The sequence below is a fragment of the Myxocyprinus asiaticus genome, chromosome 15 (genome assembly GCF_019703515.2).
Source record: "Myxocyprinus asiaticus isolate MX2 ecotype Aquarium Trade chromosome 15, UBuf_Myxa_2, whole genome shotgun sequence".
Classification (NCBI taxonomy): Eukaryota; Metazoa; Chordata; class Actinopteri; order Cypriniformes; family Catostomidae; genus Myxocyprinus; species Myxocyprinus asiaticus.
Genome location: NC_059358.1, coordinates 15,888,642 through 15,904,193, shown reverse-complemented (window position 1 = coordinate 15,904,193; position 15,552 = coordinate 15,888,642).

Here is a 15,552-nt window from a genome sequence, read left to right as displayed (position 1 = left end):
AGGTCCATACAATGCAAGTGAATGGATCCTAAAATTTTGAAGCTCCAAAATCCTAAACATAAACTCCAGTACTCCAGTCCAGACGACTCTGGTGGTTAAATCCATATCTTCTGAAGTGATATGATAGGTGTGGTTGAGAAACAGATCAATATTCAAGTCTTTTTTCCTTCACTTTCCCATTTTTCTTCTGTTTTTGGTGATTCACATTCTTTGTGCATATCGCCCCCTACTGGGCAGGGAGGAGAATTTATGATTAAAAAAATATGACATAAAAATGTATCTGTTTCTCACCCACACCTTTCATATCACTTCTGTAGTCATATGGAGTACTTTTATGCTCCCTTTATGTGGATTTTGGAGCTACAAAATTTTGGCACTCATTCACTTGCATTGTGAGGACCTACAGAGCTGAAATATTCTTCTAAAAATCTTAATTCTTGTTCTGCAGAAGAAAGAAAGTCATACACATCTGGAATACCAGGAGGGTGAGTAAATCACAAGATAATTTATTTTGAATTTTATTTTGTATTTATTTATTTAAATAAATACAAAGTTAAACTTCAACTGTTTCTTTAACTTTAACTGTTAAAGTCTTTACTGAAAGCTGTATTTAATATTTGAGGGTATTACACACATCAAAAAGCTTATTTTAAAATAGTCTGTTTTTTTTTTCATCTGCATTTAATTATTTTATTAAATAGTAATTAAAGGAATAATTCACCCAAAAATAAACATTGTTATCATTAACTCATCATGTTATTCCAAACATGTACAATTTTCTTTCTTCTGTGAAACACAAAAGGAGATGTTTGGCAAAATGGTAGCCTTAGTCACCATTCATTTTCATTGCATCTTTTTTCAATAAAATGGAAGTGAATGATGACTGAGGTCATCAGTCCCTCACAATCTGCCTAACATTTCCTTTTGTGTTTTACAGAAGAAAGTAAGTCACATGGGTTTGGAACAGTTTGAGTAAATGATGACAGAATTTTAATTTGTGGATGAACTTACTCTTTAATGAATGATTTTCCGTCATGTAATAGACATTAATGTGCCATTGTGCTAGACATCAACCCTTGTGAGTCATTCAAGTAAATGGTCTCTACTTTACAGTCTCAGTTAATCATCTACAGCATCTTCATATGCTGCACTGTAATGCTCATATGGCCTTCATCTCACTGATTTCTACACAGACACAACAATGACACTGCTGACATTATGGAGTTTACCCTACTCTTGGCTTTCTGATGCAGGCCTGGTGAGGGCAGCGTCCCCACAGAACTGTGTGAAGATCAGAGGGTAATTCTAATCATGATAAGACCCCCTCTTAAACATCTGCCCATCTGTGCCACTCTGACATTTTGAGATCACAACAACATCTGTAAAGATGACTTGAAAAATCAGCAATGAAATGCACACTGTGGGTTTATATGGATAATACACATTTGTTATCAGATTGCTGTATACAGTATTTGTCTCCTGAAAATAAAAGTATGAATTTGAAATGCAGTCCAGCTAATAAATAAACAAATGACAGTAGGCCAACTTGAGTCAGACTAGTACCAGAAAAATCATGTTCAAAAGACCCTGTAGAAAAGTCCAGTGTTGCTGATCACTAGCATATGTTGAGTTTTGGATGATTGTTTGCCTCAGATTCAGATTCATCAGAAAGAACATGCTAATGAACAACATGGCTAGGCTGGCCCACCTCCTAAATCACAACCAAACCAGAACTAACCCATTATAAACCAGCCTAAACTGGCATGGATAGTTAAGTTGATCTAAAGCTGTCTTTTCAGCAGGGAATTAATCTTAATATAAAACAAAGCTTACAACAGGTTGAGTGTCTTAATATGCATGTGCTTCCATCATATCATATACTGTAACAAGAAGCTGAAGTAGAACTTCCCAGTGGGACATGAAATCGAGTTTGTATTGGTTAGACTACCTTTGCATGGTTTCATATCCATGTCTTATTACTGATGCATTGTTCTAGCATATTTGAATACATAGACCCATACAATTTAATCCCCTGGCTCTGTGCCATGTCTTGATTTATACCCACAGTTGGTAACAACTGTTGATGGCAGCTTTATGACTTTAATAATTAACAATAAAAAACATGGTAAAACTTTACAATAAAGTTGCATTTGTTTACATTAGTTCACATGAACTAATCCTTTTATAGTACTTATTTATCTTGGTTTATGTTAATTTCAACATATATGTAGGCTATCAATACATTTTGAAATGAAAAGTAGTGTATGTTAACATTAGTTACTACACGGCTCTCTGGAATACTCGATTCTGATTGATCAATGGCGCCATCTAGCAGTCTGATATTTCTGAGTAATAACTGCACATACACATATCAGACTGCTCATCCGAGTATTGCGAGCCATCTTTACTACTTCTTGGATCACTGTGCGATCTCTCCAAGTAAGTTAATAAAATAATTAAAACTCAAATCAATGTTTCATATGCATTTATTTATTCACTTGGCAAGTAGTCTTTTAACTATCTTCCTGAGAGTTGACTGGCAGCTGAAGGGTGTTTCATCCCCAAAGAAGTGTACTCCACACACATTAAGCAGTTTGGAACCATATCGCTGCTGAATGTGGAGGGTAAAATTTTTGGAATCCTAGCAATAAGGCTGACCTTCCAGATGGACAGCAATTACTGTATATTGACACATCAGTTCAGAAAGGCGGTGTCCCAGGCATGCCAGGCTGCTTGGAGCACACCAGCATCATTTCTAAAATCAATTGAGGATGCGAAGCGGAACCACAGTGACCTGGCAGTCCTGTGGCTGGATCTCACCAATGCCTATGGAACAATACCCCACAAGCTGGTGGAGTCCACACTCAGAGCCTACCATATTCCTGTTCAATTCCAGCAGCTCCTCCAGAGCTATTTCAACAAGTTCAAGAGGCTCTTCACCTGCAGCAACTTCACCACTGACTGGCAGAGGCTTGTGGTGGGCATTTTCACTGGGTGTACTATCTCAGTGATCCTATTCACAGCTGCGATGAATCTCCTGGTCAAGTCAGTTGAAAAGCAAAGACAAGGAGCCACGCTTGCGAATGGCATGTAGCAAGTAGCAGTATGAGCATACATGGATGATATGACAACAACAGCAATGTCAGTCCCGGAGGGCAGGTTGATTTTAGAAGATTTGTTAGAGATCACCAAAGGAGACAAAATGGTTTTTAAACCAACAAAATCCAGAAGTGTAGATCTGAAGAGGGGACATATCATGACTGATATCATCGGCACAGTTAACCGAGGCAAGCTTGGCCTGGGCTGTGTCACCAGGGCTAGTTGGAAGAAAACAACATCAAGGGAACACTGTGACATGGTGCAGAGGGAGATACGGACAGTAGAGGAAGAGGAGAGACATGCCAGAGCAGTAGCCATGAGACAACAAGGCAGCTGGACACATTGGGAAGGTGTAAGAGAGAGGTCCCTGAAATGGCAAGAGATATGGAGTATGGAAGAACACCAAATAAAGTTTCTTCTCTGCTTCATCTATGATGTTCTGCCTTCACCAACCATCCTTCATAGATGGAGACTGGGTGCACTCTGTGTGGAAGTTCATCTAGCTTGGAGCACATCCTTTCCTCCTGCAAAGCTGGTCTGGCAGAAGGGAGGTCTGGAACAGGAGGTCTGGAACAGGTGAAAAGGAGGACAAAACAGAAGAATAAAGCAATTGTCCCCGTATTATTAAAGGGATAGTTCACCCAAAAATGAAAATTCTCTCATTATTTACTCACCCTCATGATATCCCAGGTGTGTATGACTTTCTCTCTTCACCAGAATACATTTGAAGAAAAATAGAAAAATGTCTTAGCTCAGTAGGTCCTTAAAATGTAAGTGAATGGAAATTTCTCTTTTGAAGATCCAAAAATCACAGACAGTCAGCATAAATGTCATCTATATGACTCTTGCTGTTAAATTAATGTCTTCTAAAGTGATACGATCGAGAGGTTGGTTGCTTTCCAGGAAAATCACTCTGAAGTGCTTTAGGGTTACTAGGTGTCAAAGGTGTAGTGTGGAAGAGACTGGTCGATGATATTAGCAAGCAGGTGGAAGTGGCATCAAGGTGGCTTTGGCTGCAGAGAGGAGCGCGTTGGCAGAGCTAAGCTGACAGCCATGGATAGGACAGGGCACATCAGTGTATTGACTGGCATGGTAGAAGGGGCAGATCCAGGACACTGGTCTTTGCAGTTGAGCCCGTCCGAGGTGTCATGGGCTTAAATCGATGAAACACCAATGAAGGAGGGAGCGCATTTGAGAACCCAGAGAAGCCACAAAGGTCGAACAAGCTATGCTCTGTCTCTGCGATTGGAAGGAGCGATTGTTGAGCCATCTGGCTCACAGAAGATATAGGAGGTAAGACTTGTAAAGTGAGCTGGTTGCGCTGACCCCATCGTATTGCTGATATTAATGAGCTGGACAATGAACAGTCAGATAATTACAAAATAAACACCAACAGAACTCACACAAACTGGAGGTTGAATTTAGCTGTTCAGCGATTTCTTTACATTACATTATTTCAACACAAATCAATGTTTCATGTTCATTTATTTATTTGGCAAGTAGTCTTGTAATAGGCTGGATAATGAGCAGTCAGATGGTCATTTTCACAAAATAAACATACTAGCAATACCTAGCTACATGCTAGCAAAGCCTAGGTACTTGCTCAAATATGCTCGAAATGCCTAGCTACATACTATCAATGCTAAGCTACATGCTAAAACATGCAAGCAACACCTAGCTACATGCTAGCAATGCTTAGCTACATGATAAAACATGCCAGCAATGCCTAGCTACATGCTTGAAATGCCTTGCTACATGCTAAAATATGCTAGCTAAATACTAAAACATGCTAGCACTGCCTAACTACATGAAAAAAAATGCTAGAAATGCCTGACAACTTGTTAGCAAACTTATCGAAATGCTAAAACATTCCAGCTATGTCTAGCTATATGCTAAAACATGCTAGCATTGCCTAGCTACATGATAGCAATGCCAAGCTACATGCTAGTAATGCTTAGCTACATGCTAAACATGCTTTAACAATCCCTAGGAACTTGCTAGCAAGGCCTAACTACATGCAAAAAAATACTAGCAATGCCTAGCAACAAGCTCAAACATGATGCAAGCCCTAGTAACATGCTAAAACATGTGAGCTTTCAATCTTTCAACCTTTCAATCTGTCTGGCTGACTGAAGTGCTTGTAAAACCTTCAAACTTTTAAAACTACTTGAACTTTTTCAAGCTAACATCAAAGTTTGTCTACAAACGTTATCAGTCTAGTCTAGTTACATTATATAATTCTAACAGTAAACAATAATTAACGAAATGGTTAGAAATGACATGAAACTTTGAATATGTTTTCATATTCTGTATATCGGCCTATTTATAGTGTAATGTATTTATATTATAATCTGTTATTAACAACATTATGCTTAAAGGGATAGTTCATCCAAATATGAAAATTCATTCATCATTTACGCAAGTTGATCCAAACCTGTTTGACTCTTTGAAAGCAAAATTAGATGTTAGGCACAATATTAATCTCAGTCACACACTATCACAGCATTTTTTCCATACAGTGAAAGTGAATGGTGACTGATGCTGTAATCCTGACTAACATCTCCTTTTTTGTTCCACAGAAGAAAGAAAGTCATACAGGTTAAGCCTGTTATTGAGTTGAGTAAATTATGACAGAATTTTCATTTTGGGTGAAGGGATAGTTCACCCAAACATGAAAATTCTCTTATCATTTACTCTTATCATTCCATCCCAGATGTGTATGACTTTCTTGCTTCTGTAGAACACAGATGAAGATTTTTAAAATAATATCTCAATTCTATTGGTCATTTCAATGAAAGTAAATGGTGGGCAGACCTTTGAAGCTCAAAAAAGCAGATAAAGGGCACATTAAAATAATCCATTCGACTCCAGTAGATTGATCAATGTCTTCTGCAGAATAAAGAAGGTCATACACATTTTAGGTGGCATGAGGATAAATGATAAGAGAATTTTCATTTTTAGGTGAACTAACCCTTTAAGCATAATGTTGTTAATGACTTACTAATGACATTTTTATAAGTTCTTCCAATTGTCTATTAATCTCACATTAAACCCAAAAAAATACAGTAGTCTAAAAATAGCCTAGTTTATCAAACGCTGATGCCCTCAGATATTACTACTTTTATGCAAGGGATAAAGAAAGCAATTTAATTGAGGCATCAAATAGTGTTATGTTGTGACAACTTCCTCCCTTGATACATCAAGCACATGCTCTTTGTGTCTTGCTGCCACAGTTATTCAGTATGGTGTTAGCTGTACCCATCCAAACATGCTGTGAGGAAGTTTAGTCCCACCCCCTGCCGTACACTTGTATAACAAGCCAGGAAAGAATGGTGCCTGTACCATTGCTATGGTAACGTGTTTCTAAGGCAACCATTTTTTGGCTAAAACAAAAATGCACCATTTTACTAAAAATCTAACTTACAGATGAGATGATCTTGTACGTTTTGCACAAGGTACATGCCCAAGGCTCTATCATTTGCTGCTGTTTCAAGTCCTGCAAGGGCAGGGACCAAAAGGCAACAACAGTCTGCACAGTGTAGCTTGAAGCAAGGATGTAGTCAAGGCTCTATTACAAAGGCTTCATCCTCACAGCAGTGAGATGCTATCACCTGCAGGGCAGACAAAAACTAATGCTTCATCAGTTAATAACTACATGCCATACAAGAGCACAGCTATTAGTAACAACCCCAGGCAGTCAACATCATCCACAGCATCTATAGATCTTCTCTAATCTGTAATTAAGACACTGAGATGGAAAGAGACCTAAACCAAGGGGTGACCTTTTCTTTATGATGCACTCATGTGTGATGGTTTAAAACATGATGCTGAGCCTTAATAGTATTTTTGGCAATTTCACATGCGGTAGCCTGGCAGTATTGGGGCAGAGGAATTTGTTGTCTTGTCACAAATGATGATGGGTCGATTTGAGCCAATGAGAAATAATCAGTGGACCAAGAGGTGGCTTTTACAGCTCAGGGATGCGGGGTGGCAGTACCCACTCAGATGCTCTGCACATGGCACTTAACGTGCCAGTCAGTCTGCCTAAGGGAGAGAGAGATAGAGAGAGAGAGAGAGAGAGAGAGAGAGAGAGAGAGAGAGAGAGAGGGAAAGAGAGTTAGAGAGAAAATTAGAGCAATAGAGAGAGACCAATGATAAAAAAAAGAAAAAGACATGCATGCAAACACTATGTCAGAGCTCCTGGCTAAAACCACAACAAACTCCTATATAGCATTTATTGTATAAGCCAGAGGGATCCAGCATGGGAAATCTCAGAGGTTTTCTTGGTGTAAAAACAGTAAAGGCCTAAATTATATTAATGTGTTATGCAATTAGGGTGAAGGAGTGTAGCTATTCAATATCGCACTATGTCTTTAAATTTAATTTGTTTCTCCTTTGTTATTTCTTAAGTCTCCAGTTTCTCAGATGATCTCATATGTCTCTCCTAGTGTTTCAGAAGAACAATGCCTCAAACTGTGCTGTGATTTGTCAAGATCTCAAAATCTACAATCAAAAGTCAGCCATTTCAAATGAACTCAAATTTTTCAAATTATAATTTTTAAACAAATTATTTGAGTTATGCCATTCATATTACTTCAATTGCTTTACTCTATGTCAACAATTGTCTCATTTACAGTATATTTTAAGAGAAATATCTGATACAAAGTTGATATTTAAAAGAAACATAACTGAGAATTCCATTATATCTCTTTAGCTATGAAAGAGCAACCTCTGAGCAATACATTTTTTGTGTGTCAGTGCCAGATAACTCTAATGTTTACACAATCCAGTAAGAATTCATATGAATGATCTGTACTATGGATACTTAATGTTCTGATCCAGAGGGTCAACTTTAATTTGTTATAATTGGCCTAGCTGAGGAAAGTGACAAATGTCTGACAATAGCTAATTTAAATTTATATTGAGAATCTCATCTGGTACTAGCAAAGTCATGGGTTTTTATACCAAGGAACCCAAATGTACTGATAAAATGTATACTGTGAATGGATTGTTGGTTTGGATTAAAGCATCTTCTGAAGTGTAAATGTAAAGTAGCTGTATCATATCAACTCCAATAACAGCCTATATAATTGTTACACTGTTATGTCATTATGGCTTTAGTGTTAGATTCTATTTGCATCTTGCAAACTAAATTAATTAAATTACTAATAACATTCAGTATAGGGGCATCCCTGCAACATCAAACCTACCCAGATCAAACCTTTTTCTGAATTCCCCGACCTTCAATGCGACTAAATCACTGTGAGGAAATCAACCTTTATATTTCAAATATATAAAAACGGAATTGAACCAGGGTTGTCCGCATTAAAAAAGCACATGCACACCATTGTTACACCTCATTCCACTGCAGCAACACTAGGGGCTGCAATTTGTCTAGCCGCACTGTGTGGCAGGTGCTATTTACACCTCTGTTTAATTAATCGAACATCAGTAACTGTTATCTGATTACAAGAATTTAATATGTACTGCGTTACACTACTTTTTTTTTACTAAAAAGTAACTCGATTACTGTAACCAATTACTTTGTTATCGAATTACACCCAACACTGTTCACAATGAACAAACCATTTTAGATTATATCAACCTGGTTATTTGTTTTTAGATTTTCTTATCATTATTATCAGAGAATACCATTGGTTTGTCTATTATTATTACAGGATAATGCCACATTAATTTACAATAAAACAGTAAGAAAGAGTATTTAGCCACTGCCTTAAGTGTGTCTTGACTGTGACAACCGTACGTTAAGAAAAGTTTACAGGTCCTTATTCCATGACAAGGCATTTGTTTTCATTTACTGCATGGGGATAAAAGGCTAAGAGATAGATTTAACTGAATTTACCCTCCCTTGTGACCAGTTGGGCGGGTATTCAGCTCAACCTTCTTTCTGACCGTTATAATCGGATCTTTTGTTGAAATGTTGGCGGGCCGTTCTGGGCCGGAGAAGACTGGGCAGCTGATTTCTGCTTCTCCATTGTGCAGTTTGAACAAGGCAGTTTTCCAGGATTACATCTCATTACTGGAGCAACCGTCACCCTTTCAGCTCTCTCTCCAAGGAGACGCTGGTACTTTTCCACTTGGGCACCGCAGGGAGAGACACAAAAGGAAAAGTGCCAAAGAGATTGGCAGTAGAGTTTAGAATGTGTAAAGACTACAGTCTCATTGTTGGGTGTAATGTCATTTTTTGTCTGATCTTGGAACACCATCTACAATACATCAGTGGTTGGTAAATTCCTGTGTAAATGATCATGCTGAGAGTTGTGCATTGTTCAGATTTGTTTTTGATACTCTAGTCATACCAAACAGCTTTCCAAAATCTCTATAATCCATAGGACCTGCATTATGGTTAGTCATAAAATAGTTATGTAGCTAAATAGCTCTAATAGAACTGAATGCATGCCAGAGAGACATGGGCAGTAGTGGTTTGAATTACATATCTATTGACATTTTCTGGCTTGAACAACCACAACAAGAGTGTAGTGTGCAGCTGCCTTTTAAAACAAAAAAGGTCATTCAAACTTTATATCTCATAATTGTAACTTTATTTCTTGCTATTGCAACTTTATTTCTCATAATAAAGTCACAGTTGCAAGATATAAACTTGCAATCACGAGAAATTGTCATAATTGTGAGATATAAAGTCAAAATTACCTTTTTTCTATTGTGTTTCAGTGGCAGTGGTATCAAGGCATGAAAATAAACGGTTTAAGCATAAACCGATCAGCACACATACATTTTTGTCCAGTACCCCGATTTCGCACTGCATGTCAACTCCTTTACCACTGTTCTTACCAATTTATCCAATGTGTGCAATGTTGCACATGCCTGTATTCACTTTGAGGAATAGAATAAACCCATAATTTCAAATCTGATGTTAAAGTGATTTTGTTGCATTGTCAGATTTTTTGAATGAGCAGATTTTTGGTAGTTATCAGTTTATTGTTGGCAAGTAAACACAATCAAAATGTTTCACACATACTGTAGACTGTGTCCGCTTTAGTTGCAGAAACGTATCGGAATCAGAATCAGAATGAGCTTTATTGTCAAGTATGCTTACACATACAAGGAATTTGTCTTGGTGACAGAAGCTTCCAGTGCACAAACAATAAAACAACAAGATAGAGATAATAATAAAAAAATAGAATAAAAATATTTCTATATTTTCTATATACTTATATTTTCTATTCACTTTTTTATTTGTATTCTTTATTTAACAATAATATATATATATATATATACATATATATATACGTATGTACAAATACAAATCTCTTATATACAGATGCAAGGGAATGCATGGTAGAAGAGGTAGGGTATGTTGGATAAATATAAATAGACTAAGCTGTGTAATGCACATAATTATTGCTCAATGGGGCAGTTTTAAGTGCTCATGAGATGGATAGCCTGAGGGAAAAAACTGTTCCCGTGCCTGAAGGTTCTGGTGCTCAGTGCTCTGTAGCGCCGTCCAGAAGGCAACTGTTCAAAAATGTAGTGGGCTGGAAAATTATTTTTCCACCCCTTTTCCTCACTCTGGAGGTGTACAGTTCTTTAAGGGAGGGCAGGGGGCAACCAATAATCCTCTCAGTAATCTGAACTGTCCTTTGTAGTCTTCTGATGTCCGATTTCGTAGTTGAACCAAACCAGACAGTTATTGAAGTGCAGAGGACAGACTCAGTGATTGCTGAGCAGAACTGTATCAGCAGCGCCTGTGGCAGGTTGAACTTCCTCAGCTGGTGAAGGAAGTACAACCTCTGCTGGGCCTTTTTCACAATGGAGTCAATGTGGGTCTCCCACTTCAGGTCCTGTGAGATGGTAGTGCCCAGGAACCTGAATGACTCCACTGCTGCCACAGTGCTCTTTAGGTGAGCGGGGTCAGTGTTGAGGTGTTCCTCCTAAAGTCCACTATCATCTCCACTGTTGTGAGCGTGTTTAGCTCCAAGTTGTTTTGACTGTACCAATGAGCCAGCTGTTCAACCTCCCTTCTGTATACAGACTCATCATCATCTTGGATGAGTTCGATGACAGTAGTGTCATCTACAAATTTCAGGAGCTTGACAGAGGGGTCCTTAGCGTTGCAGTCATTGGTATACAGGGAGAAGACTAGTGGGGAGAGCACACATTCCTGGGGAGCACCAGTGCTGATTGTGAATTTATACTCACTAGCTGCTGCTGGTCTGTCAGAAAGCTGGTAATCCACTGACAGATAGATGTGGGAACAGAGAGTTGGTGTAATTTAGTCCGGAGAATAGCTGGGATGATGGTGTTGAAAGCCGAACTGAAGTCCACAAGAAGGATCCTTGCATATGTTCCTGGTCTGTCCAGATGTGGCAGGAGATGTTGCAGTCTGATGTTGACTGCATCATCCACAGACCTGTTTGATCGATAAGCAAATTGAAGGGGATCTAGAAAGGGTCCAGTGATGTCCTTCAGCTATGTCAACACCAGTATCTCAAATGACTTCATGACCACAGACATCAGAATGATGGGTCTGTAGTCATTAAGTCCTGTGATTTTGTGTTTCTTTGGGACAGGAATGATGATGGAGCATTTGAAGCAGCAGGGAACTTCACTCTGCTCCAGTGACCTGTTGAAGATCTGTGTGAAGATGGGGGCCAGCTGGTCAACACAGGATTTTATACAAGTGGATGAAACACCATATTGGCCCTTGCTTTCCTTGTCTTTTGTTTCCAGAAGCCACGGCACACCTCCTCTTCACAGATCTTAAGTGCAGGTTGAGAAGCAGGAGGGGGGAGGAGGGTTGCAGGAGGTGTTGATGTTTGTGTGAAGTGAAGGTCAGAGCATGTGTGGGGTGTGAGACAGGGCCTTTCACATCTACAGTAAAAAACATTAAAGTTGTCAGCCAGTTTTTGGTTCCCTACAGTGTTGGGGGATGGTGTCTTGAAGTTAGTAATGTCTTTCAGGCCTCTCCAAACTGAGAGCCACTCTAATTTCCTTATTCAGTGTGTTCCTGGCCTGATTGTACAAGATTTTATCCCCACTTCTGTAAGCGTCCTCTTTGGCCTGACGAAGCTGCCTGAGTTTTGCTGTAAACCATGGATTGTCATTGTTGTATGTTAAATAAGTCCTAGTAGGAATGCACATATCCTCACAAAAAACTGATATATGATGTCACAGTATCTGTGAGCTTGTCCAGATTGGTGTCTGTAGCCTCAAATACACTCCAATCAGTGCAGTCAAAGCAGGCTTGTAGTTCCAGCTCTACTTCATTAGTCCATCTCTTTACAGTCTTTACTACAGGTTTAGCTGATTTTAGTTTCTGCCTGTAGGTTGGAAGAAGATGAACCAGACAGTGATCAGAGAGTCCCAAAGCTGCTCTAGGAACAGAGCGATATGCATCCTTTATTGTTGTGTAGCAATGATCCAATGTATTTCTGTCTCTGCTGGGGCATGTAATGTGCTGTCTGTATTTTGGCAGTTCACAGGTGAGGTTAGCTTTATTAAAATCTCCCAGAATAATGATAAGTGAGTCCGGGTATTGTTGCTCCATGTCTGTCATCTGATCAGCCAGCTGTTGCAGCGCTGCATTCACGCACGCATGTGGAGGAATATAAACACTCACCAGAATAAACAAGGAAAACTCCTGCGGTGAGTAGAAAGGCTTACAGTTAATAAAGAGCGCTTCTGAATTAGGACAGCACATCTTCTTTAGCGTTGTTACATCTGTACACTAACTTTCATTGATGTAAAACCATGTTCCACCACCTCTTATTTTCCCCGATAACTCCGCAATGCGATCCGCTCTGAACAGCTGAAAGTCCGGCAGATGTAACGCGCTGTCCGGAATGGCTTCACTCAGCCAGGTTTCTATAAAGAACAAGGCAGCAGAGTTTGAATAGTCCTTGTTTGTACAGGTCAGGAGATGTAGTTCGTCCTTTTGTTGGGAAGTGAGCGGAAATTCGCTAGATGAAAACTGGGCAGCACTATTAGAAAGCTACGATGTCGGAGCTTGACCAGCGTGCCTGCTCGCTTCCCTCACTTGCATCTCATAGCGCGCATGAACAACACAGCTGCGCCTCCAACTAAAATGTCCAGCAAAATGTCTGAATAGTCCAAAACTGGGAAAAGATTGTCTGGTATGTGCTGCCGAATGTTCAGCAATACGTCCCTGGTAAAACTGATGGGAAAACAATTACTAAACACAGGACAAACAAACAAAAACAACAAAAGAATTGGAGAACTCCACACCGAGGCTGCCATCCATGGCACCATCTTGACTGTAATGACTATAATATAAGGCATGCCTTTTATTTGATATTGAAAATGTAGATAGTGTGTTGGTATAGGAAATAAAATCTGATATGACAGCAACTGTGTGACAGCATTAATCTACACTGCTGTCAATGATTTGTGATGTTGGCATGCTTGATCCTCGTCAGCACAGCAAAGAAAGGAGAGGAAAACCCATTACATAAGCATCCAAAAATACAGTCACCCTGTCTGAATCTGTGTGCGACATTTTACATCAAAGTCTGTGTTAAGTTGGAGGTTTGCCATTTGAACTCATGTTTGTTCAGGTCAAAGCAGTGGCATAGCCAGGGCCCACCCAAATTAGACCCAGGCCCATCCAGATTATTAGAGATTATTTTTTACTTCAAATAAATATTTATAAAATAGTTTAAAAATGCATAAATTCTGATTTCTGAAAGAACTATTTGAATGCGCCGCTTCTCTTTTGTTAAGAGAAATTTGGTTACATCATTTTTTTTTAAAACAAAACAAAACAAAAAACTCCTGAGTGCAACTGGGCAACCCATCTCAGAGACGAGGGCTTCATTCATCTATAATTCATCTCCAGCTCATTTGGCCCCTAATAGAGGCTGCACAGAATGCATGTTAAACTTACATCTTAATGTTATAATGGCAAAGTAATGCTTTACACTGCATTAACGTCTCAATACTTTAGTGACAGATGACCATGACTGAGCCAGTCAACACGAGGCACTCACATGCCTACACATACTAATTCTTAAACATAGAATTTCTAAATAATGATAAAATCAGATATATTTTTTTCTGAAATGGCTTGTTTACTGTAAATGTGTATATGAAATACAGGCTTTCATTGTTTTATCTTGATTAGACTTTTTTTCAGAAGTCAGAAATTAACCGTAGCTCAGGACAAAAAACAAAACAACAAAAACAATAAACAAAACAAAACAGCAATACATTACATTAAGTTAAAAGTTGTTACGTTAAGTTAAAAGTTTAGTTAAAAGTTAAGTTAAATTAAATTAAATAAATCCCCAGATATTTAAAACATGGGGACAAAAAATGGCCCGTAATAAATTTCAATAATAATTTATTTCATTTAATTGATTTAACTTAAGTATTTGACATAAATGGTTGACATGCTGTTTTTATATGATTCGGGGAAAAATGCCATTGTGAAGGTAAAAAATACTCCTGAAAAATTAACTCCAGGAGGCAAGTTTTGCCATTTAATTAAAAGGTACAGTATTTTCTGACATGTTGCTCTTTTTTGTCTTGCTTTAAATTAGATTAGAGTTGAAATATGTATGTTTGCCCTCTTCTTCCCCCAGTGGCTGTGAAAGAAAAAGACAAAGAGAAAAAAGACAGGAATTGGAAAGGGATGTGTGAAAGCATGTGCAACCAGTATGTTGTTGTGGTAAGAGTGGGGGAGGGGCATAGCTCTTATGGGAGCATGACAGCCTCCACTCCCTCCAAAGAGGGAGGAACATTACATAACTCTGTGACATTACGTCTCATGACATCATCCATGAATCCAATTAAAAATGTTATGACTCTAACAGAGGTAATGGAAAGAATTCTATTCTTTAAAAGGAAGTTTAAATATTACATATTAGAGGAACAACAGAATTCAAGCAGAGGTGGTTTTTGATTAATCCATTCTGGCTGGCAAAAATTCTGAGCTCTATTAGAGATAAACTATTTTCTGTCGCACAGTGCAGTTATAAACTGGGTCACTCTCAGTGGTGGGAAATGAAATGCACAGTCTCTGTCTAGCAACCCTGCAGGCAATTTGGTCCCCAATCCAGCCAAAAGATGTTCCAATGCACTTGGCAAAAAATATTTTAGCATTTAATCTACCAGTTCACATTCGACTACGTACATCTGGTGCACATGGGTCAATGAAAGTGCACATCTGGCTGTGGATAAGTTGACTTTGAATTTTTTTAACCAATCAAGTGTCTGCCTGTTATTCGGTCTAGACTACACTTGTAATGCATGAGCAGAACTCATTATCACTTTGTTTTCTGTCTTGCATTGAGGTAAAACTACATCTCACTATAAATTCCAAAATGACAGCAACATGTGTGGTAAGAAACTGCAAATGTGTTTTATATTTATGGAAGACCTTTTGATCAAAGTATATTCATATCACTGTAAGTGTTTATAGAAAATCTTTCACGATTCTCCTCTGCCCCCAAT